A 9,217-nucleotide genomic window follows, 5' to 3' on the forward strand; every position below is an offset into this window, starting at 1 on the left:
GTTCATTTGGGATGCCATCAGCATTCAGAACCATTGTGTTGGGCCTCCCCTCGTTGGACTTCCACTCTGTGCTATTGCCAGTTGGTGTGTGTTTCACTGTATGTGTGTTTGTTCAGCTGTGTGTGCGTGTGTGTGTGTGTTTGTGTGTGTGCATGCATCCCCCTTCGCATGTCAGTAAAGAGGATATTAAGAGAATAAGGGCAAAGCTTTGTAATATCAGCCAGCTCTGCACAAATGTATTATTTGCCAGGCTCATTTACATTATATTGAGTGGACAGATGGACAACAGTGTGCACTAACACAATGTAATTGTAATTGCTAAGTGCATGTCCTGGAGAATAGGGGGGAAAAAGAAAAAGAGATGGGGGAGTGAGTTTTAACATAATAATGTTCTATTCTTTTATTTTATTGTACAGATCTTTTAACTTTCTTAGATGCCACTTTGTTGATATCTGTGTGTGTATGTTTTATGTGTGAATATGTCTGTGTGTGTGTGTGTGTGTGTGTGTGTGCGTGTGGCGGGAAGTGGAATGCTTGTTGGCATTTTTCGCATCTCCTCGTCTTGCTCACAAACACATCTTGCTCCCAACCTCTGTTTTTCCGCTTGTTTGGATCCAATATCCAGGTCAGCCAAACCCGTAGATAAACATTTAGGGGGGCTAAATCGGCCAAGCCCCCACCTTGTCACACACACTCCCATGGATTACCCATATGCCACAGGAAGATGAGACGGATTTGAGAAGAAGAGCGTGTTTGTGCCGTTGTTTACATCCCTGTCATTTGCATATGTGCTTTGGCGATATGAATGTACATTTGTCATGCCAATAAAACAACCTAAATTCAGAGATCCTGGCTGCTGACTTTTCTGAAAGGGATGCGGTTTGGTTGGAAGGGTGGGAGGTTGGTTGAGGGACTAAGCAGGACTGTTATCAGAATCTGTTGGCAGGGCATTTGTTGTGACTCTCGGCTGACAAATTAGGCCAAACTTTAATGAACCACAGGGGACAATTTATCGTCTTTGCTTCCCCTCTCTCTCTTTCATTCACACACACACACACACACACACACACACACACACACACACACACACACACACACACACAGAACATCAATCAGTTTTCACATTTCCCTCATCTAACATCAAAGCTTATGACAAAGCAAAATTCAGTCGGCTATAGTTAGCCCTTGGATATCCAAACTTTTCAGTGCACTGCATACAATCCTGCCAGCTGCTAGACCGAAAGCAAAGATGGCTTTTCACTGCAGCTTTGAACGTGAACTTGAGGTATTGTGAGGGTATGAAAAACAGGATGAGACAGAAAGAAGGAAGGATGGAATGATGGAGTGAAACAGGTCCAATGAAAATAATTGCAGCTGCACCTAAGCACTTAAACAACCAAGCACACACATTGTTTCCATCACTTGAATCTCTGATCACTTGAGATCCTGACAAAAGTAGAAAATTGCTGTGGTTGGGGGGTCTAGGCACAAGACCTTGTTTGACCTCACAGGATACACAGGACATCTTCAGAGCAGTGTGTGTGTGGATGGGTGTGTTTGCGTATGTGTGTGGGCTACCTGAGCCTGATGAGACAGTAGCCATGGCAACGAGAGTCACAGAAGAGTTAAGCGTCGGGTGTGATCTTTGCCGCTCTGGATCTGATTAAGACTTGGAACTGGACTGACGCCTCAAATCACAGAGCTCTGTCGAGGACTCGAAATCCCATAACCGACGGGGGAAACAAAATTGAGACTTTGGCAAAGAACGCTGCCATATCCTTCCCTTGTCGTGAGAGCAGAAGTGGCCCCTGCCAAAACGCTGCACTGCTAAGCCTTAGTCACTCTATCCTCAAAAGCCATCAGACTCCGGCCTGGGAGCAAACACAGCAAGATCTGCCACATGACACACACACACACACACACACACACACACACACACACACACACACACACACACACACACACACATAAACAAACACACGTGCACAAGCCAAACCATCTACACAAAATGACCATTCATTATAACACATGACTGGGGCCCCACACACAAACACAGACCGGTCACAAACCCAAGAAGATGATGAATACATGGAACTCGGCTCTATGCGGATGATAAGCCTTTGCGTGACTACGAGCCTGCCAGAGAGAGAGGGAGCAAGATAGAGAGAGAGAGGGAGAGGGAGAGGGAGAGAGAGAGAGTCGACCAGAGTGCTAGTGATCATTATCTGAACGCATCGCTGTGAAGTCCGCTGATTCTTACGCAGCGTGCAGTACACCCCCCCCTCACCCCCAACCCCACCCCACCACCACTCCTCCTCACCCCCCCCGCCCCCCAGCTCCACCATATTCTGCTCCGAGTCTGACCAAGCGGCAAGAATTACAAACGTCACAAGTGCCCCCGAGTACATAAGGACCCACGAGTACATAAGGGCCACTGAGTTCGCCAAGGAATTAACGGCCTGCCTTCGCCACTGCTGCTGCGGCTGTAGAGAAAAGTTTCTGTTCGCGTAAACAGCACACAGTTGCAGAAGGCCAGTTCGGACCCAAACAGGGTCAATAAACATCAAATAAAAACTCTACTCTGATCTACCCAAAGTGACTTAAAACCAGCCCTGTGCTGGTGTGTGTCGGGGTGTGTGGTTGCTTAATTAACAGACACTGGCAGGGCTTTTGCCACAGCGCGCCAATGGGATTAACACCATCCAAAAACAGTGTAGGGGAGTATATGAGGCAGAGAGAGAGGGGAGAGAGAGAGAGAAAGCGGGAGAAATGATGGCGTGGATGAGAAAGGGAGAGAGATGGGTTGACAAAGTAAGAGGGAATCAGAGAGAGAGAGTGAGAAAGAGAGTGAAGGGGAGACAGATAAGTACAGGAGAGAGAGTGAGATAGAGAGAGAGAGAGTAAGAACGAGAGAGTGATTTCTGGGAAAACAGAAGTAGCGGGTTGGTTTTTGGAGATGCAGCGTAGCAGAGCACAGTGAAATGTTTGCCGTTGCTGGGCGCTGGCGTCACATCTGTGGCGAGTTCTGAGGTCAGAGAGAGGCAGAGGCGGGAAGAGCAAACTCACGCTATCAGCCACACAGCTGGGAGAGGCTAGACCGTGCACACACATACACACATTCACTCACACACACACACACACACACACACACACACACACACACACACACACACACACACACACACACACACACACACACACACACACACACACACACACACACACACACACACACTGAGGATTTGAACAAAGATGCAATGAGCTTCACTTTTCATCCTCCCACACAGATAGACTTCAGTTTATATTTCATGCAGTTTGGTGAAATCTATCCTGTAAGCTGGCAAATAAGCACAAAGCATTGTGTTACTCAAAACGGCCAATCTAAATAAAACAAAGTAGAGCGAAGACAGGTTTGTTTAGGGTTCATGGTTTTGCTAGTGATGAGGTAACGGCAGCTTTCTCAACTGTCAGCATCTTGGATTAATATATCTTGAAAATGCTATAAGGTCAGTAATGACCTTGACACCGGTAAACTCATATGTAGCCAGACCTGTAAAGCTGTGAATATAGCCAGACTACAACAGTGCTCATAGTCACAGGGTAGAGCCTTAGCCCCTTAGGCTTCCAAACATACTTGAATGCCTCAGGGATTTGGGAAAGGAATTTCCCAGGGAAGAGACTGAAAGTATAAAGTGATCAAAACACAACACCAGAAAGGTGGCCACCCACAAAGAGCGACATTTAACACCTGATCAACCCACAACCCTCATTCTTGGTGACTTTATTGTCAGACATGTAGATGGAGAAGGGACTTTCAGAAATAGCGTTGAAACATAAAATTATCAAACACATTATTGTGCATGTTGGTGTGAATGACATTCACGAAGAATTGCGAAGACCTGCTGGCCGTCATGGCGTTGTAGTGCCCTTTTGATGGCTGGCAAGCTGTTCTGCTCTGCCGGCTGGAAATCTGAACGGACGTCTGGTGCTTCTGGGCCCTGGACCCCCGCCCTCCTCTGCCAACCAGGCATTGGGCCTGGCTGCTAGCTGACCAAATTAACAGCAGGATATCTAAATATTGCCTTCAGCTGAATAAGGACAACACTGAAATAATGCCAGCAGGGTTGACGACTGCAATGGTCTTTTACAGGCCTTCATAAAAACACCAACGGCTTCAGATGCAGCTGCTAAATTCTTACCAAAAACTAAATAATTTACCATATTACTCCAATACTTAAGTCCTACTGTCAGAAGTAAACATGGTAAAGCAGCTGCTATGCTGCTCAGGTCTGGAACCAACTTCCTGAACCAAGGTGTTCCAACTGTTGCCGGTTTCAAATCTAATACCCAACGGTTTTCAGATGATTTTTGTTAGCTGATTGAATGCACTCCACATTTTATTTATTTACTTTATTATTTTCATTTCTAATCCTTTTAATTACTTTTATTTTCTCATTTGTAAAGCACTCTGAATTACCAATGTTTATGTATTGTGCTATATAGTAGCACTTGCAGTAAAGATAGGTACTTCATCCTTCCAAAGCAATGTGATTAAAAAAAAATAATGAAGCTTGTGTTTGATAGCTGTTAAGGGTTTTATGAGTCAGGTACTTCCTCCTGCAAAAGCTATGTGATTGAAAACAAATAATAAAGCTTGTGTTTGATAGCTGTTAAAGGTTTTATCAGTTAAGTACCTAATCCTGCAAAAGCAATGTGATTTAAACAAAAATAATGAAGCTTGTCTTTGATAGCTGTTTTATGAGTCAGGTAATTTCTCCTGCAAAAGCTATGTGATTGAAAACAAATAAAGAAGCTTGGGTCTGATAGCTGTTAAAGGTTTTATCAGTTAGGTACTTGCTCCTGAAAAAGCTATGTGATTGAAAACAAATAATGAAGCTTGTGTTTGATAGCTGTTAAAGGTTTTATCAGTTAAGTACCTAATCCTGCAAAAGCAATGTGATTTAAACAAAAATAATGAAGCTTGTCTTTGATAGCTGTTTTATGAGTCAGGTAATTTCTCCTGCAAAAGCTATGTGATTGAAAACAAATAAAGAAGCTTGGGTCTGATAGCTGTTAAAGGTTTTATCAGTTAGGTACTTGCTCCTGAAAAAGCTATGTGATTGAAAACAAATAATGAAGCTTGTGTTTGATAGCTGTTAAAGTTTTTATCAGTTAAGTACCTAATCCTGCAAAAGCAATGTGATTTAAACAAAAATAATGAACCTTGTCTTTGATAGCTGTTAAAGGTTTTATCAGTTAGGTACCCTAGTCTACATAAAAAAAATAAAAATCTACATAAGGTCTCAGCGAGCAGTCAGCAGCCCAAACAGCAAACGCTGCAAAGCAGGCTTTGATTGGAGTGGAGCTCAGACGGGCACACTGGTGCTCACAGAGGCAAAAGGCTAAGTGGACCAGAAATGATTCGAGGGGACGCAGAGACACAGAGAGTTCGGCATGAAAGTTACTTAAAGTCCCAGCAGGCGAGAGAAAGGAGACTAGTGGGTCTAGGGGTCCTTTTGGCAGAGCCTCCATTTGATTTGGTGTGGCATGTTTTCTCCTTTGCCCTCAAAACTTTTGGGATACTCCAGCCATCTGGCAGTTACAACATCATAGATGCCCCCGCCCACCACCCCCCCACTACACACACACTACTGCCACTATCATCGTTCCTCCTTGCGCCAGTCAGGTCTACGTTACCTCCTGATGTGCTGCTCCACCACTGCTTCCGCGCCCACCACACTTGTTTAAACAAATATTAATTCAACAGAGCAGATGAGAGCCCATTCACCCGGGGCAACTGCAAGGCTGTGTGGTGGGTGGGGATGGCCAGAGAGGGGGGAAGGGAGTGAAGGGGGAGCTGGGGGGTAGAACAGACACAACCTACAGGGTGATTTTTCTTTACAAAGTAAAGATTGACGAATGATTGATGGGGGTAGGGAAAGTCATATGAAGAAATTGAAGTAGTACATCTGTGCCTTCATAGGGAAAAACTAAAATAAACTCATATCAATTAGTTCTGACTGACTGATTGATGAAGTTTAAGAAAAAAATGAGGATTTAGTACTGCGGTGTAAATTCTTGTTTCTTTTGAACCAACGTAGACGGCACGGAAGACACGGGGAAGAACTGATGTGATCCAGTTTCAACTTCTTTAGATATATCTTTATTGTTAGAAAACTCCAGGACGTCCATACCTTTCTCTCTTGCGCACACACACACACGCACGCGCACACACTCACACACACACACACACGCACACAGAACTCTACATACAAAGCAAAACCAATTTAAATCCTCCAAATCGAGCAAAGATTGGGAAAACATTGAGAGGCAGCTTCATATAAAATTGCCATCTGCATTTTTGAGTAATGCCAAGAGCCAAGACATCCATTGCATATTCACATTATAATACTTATTATAAAAATGGTTCAGCCAACAGGCAGCTGACAAACAAATAAAAATCAACAGAAATAACGATACAAACACACATAATTCTGCCTTGCTTTCTTATCTGTTAAACATCGTGCCTTTAACAGAGTTGCCTACAGCAGATGATATGGCTATCTGTACAAACACATTTAAAAGGTTTATTCAGTGTTAAGACATTCAGGAAAAGTCATAATTCATACTTTCTGATACATACAATATGATACAATAGTTTGTGCCATATTATACAGCAATTCTTTTCACATTTCTTGAGACCTTGCCCTTATACAACCTCAATAAAAAGCATCTAATAGAAAAAACAAGAAAAAAAAACAGAAAACAAAACAATAACTTTAGTGTACATGATAGTGCAGTGGTTAAAAGGACTGCAGGTCCAGCCTTGGGTATAAAGGATGAACTAAATCAACTGATTTAGTGGAGATAAAATAAACAGAACAAAAGCTCTCTAGCTAATGCCTGCTTTTCAAAGGCTCATTGATAACTGAATTCAACACATTCATCATTAACTTTGAACATGTGGGACAGGGGCACAAAGAAGGCCAGTTCCCACACACCACAAAAGTAATTGTGAAGATGTGACTGCATGGAGCACATTACAATCACGCATCGGCCACTCGACGCAAGCTCCACCCCAATTAAGCAAGTCTCAAGGGGAAGTGTCACAAAATAACGACAGAAATCTGGAGATGATTTTTGGAAGCCAATCTTGCTTTTTAAGGGAACAAATAGCATAGGAAACGTACATGATCTGTTCATACAAACAAACACACACACACGCTCGCCCTCAGGTACACACACACAGCTCATTTCAATGCACAATATTCCACTCTGCATACACAGGGCAGAAGTGCAGACCTAAAGGTTAAGTGTTCATGATCGTGGCTAAAGTAACACGATATTCACCAAAGAAAAATCATCTCCCCATGAACCAAAGTGCAAAAAAGTATTTTTACGCATCATGTGTAACAGAAATAGATATCACAACACTGATTATGAAACCGTGTGTGTGCTCATTACATTTCAAGCTGTGGAATGTAATGTAACATGAAAAGCGAAAAGGCAGTAGGAATGACAGGTTTACTGTTCTTACTGGTAACTGTCTTTCTCTCTGCTACACTTGATGCACTGTTTTTCCATACAGAATAAAGCTCTAGAGTCACTTTGTTTCTTTGTACAAGCAGAGAAGTGATAAATGTGCTACTTTAAAATAAGCCTAGAAACTAAACATACAAATATAATATCCGTCTAAGCATCTTGTCATTCATATATAATCTCCTTACTCCTTACAAGTTGCTCGATAAGTAATGCAATACATGAGCCCTCCACAGAGACACACACTCACTACTCTTTGGTAGCAAACAGTGCTTCAATTAGTAAAATATCAGGCTTTGGTTGATAACAAAATCTAAAAATGCAGGAGGAGTTGTGTGGGCATTTAAAATAAGCCATATCATCATGCATTTGGTGTGAAAAATCTGTATACTGATAAAATTACTTGACTGAAGTGACCGTAGATTTTTCCACAAAAGGTCTGCCAGCACTACCTGGTGCCTGGTCTGGTCGAGTCTGTTGCCTGAGTCTCACTGATGTGGCCCCTTCTTTCTCCGCACCTGCTTTCACTACAGCCTGCAACTGCCCACAACAGCATCTACCCACTCACATCTACCCAACACACACACATACACATACATCCACCCTAGAAAAATCAATCACTCACACAATCAGTATGCAGCCTACCTCCCCCCCCCTCAGTCAGTAGAAGCCAGTGAAACGTGGGGCATGGTTGTGGGGCATCGTCATAACGACACACCTGAGTGCTCACAAAGGGACTTCTGATGCTGGAGGGGGTTTGGGTGGGGGTCGGGGTGGGGGGTATTTACAGAATGGAGATGGGGTGGAGGGTGGTTGAGGGTGGGGGGGTCTGCAGTCCTGTGTTGGGTTCGACTGAGTCATCACAGGAACCTCATCTCCTCCCAGTAACAGCATGCCATGTCAGCAACACTCCTTGAGCACGTCTCTGAGGCCTCACCTGAAAACAACCAAACATTAAAGCATATATTACGTTATGTTACATAACATTAATTTTCATTACAATACAAGTCTGTGTCATTGCTGTACACACAGGCAGGACCAGAGCCAGATGGTACTTATTCATCAGTAGCTGGAACCTCCAGGAATTTAATCATAACCAAACTCAATGACCAATTGGCACCAAACCTTGCCTGAATAGTCTCTGGCACGTCACCATGTAAACAAGCTTGTCACCTTCCCATCTTATTCAATAAGTCCAACTTGTGTGCTCATTAAAAGGTTGCTTACAGGTTTCCATTCTAAAAATGACTGAAGTGAAGTTGTAGACGTGCATTAAATATAGTCAAAATAGCTTGGTTAAAAATAGTCAAAATAGCCTCCAGAGAAGACGCCTAAAGAGTCACTCTCAGGATGGCTAATCGACTCTTGACGACATGACTACACCACTGCTCACTGTCAGTCACATCGACAACCCATCTTCCGTCTTCCTGACAACGGGTTCCGGTGAAAACGGATGTGGATGTTGAGGTGTTATTGTATCGTCCCCACAACGCAGAGGGCGAGTCCCTCCTCTTTCCTGGGAGCCCGAGTGGATGTGACAGGGCCCCAGACAGCCAGCGAAGCCCAGTAAAATGTTTTGATAAAGGAGAATAATTGTGTCACAAGGAGTTTGGGGCCAGGCGGGGAGACGATGTCACAGGGAATTAGGAGTTGCGTTGCTCTGTGTACACAGCCCGAG

Source organism: Sprattus sprattus (genome assembly GCF_963457725.1).
Source record: "Sprattus sprattus genome assembly, chromosome: 7".
In the NCBI taxonomy this organism is placed as follows: Eukaryota; Metazoa; Chordata; class Actinopteri; order Clupeiformes; family Clupeidae; genus Sprattus; species Sprattus sprattus.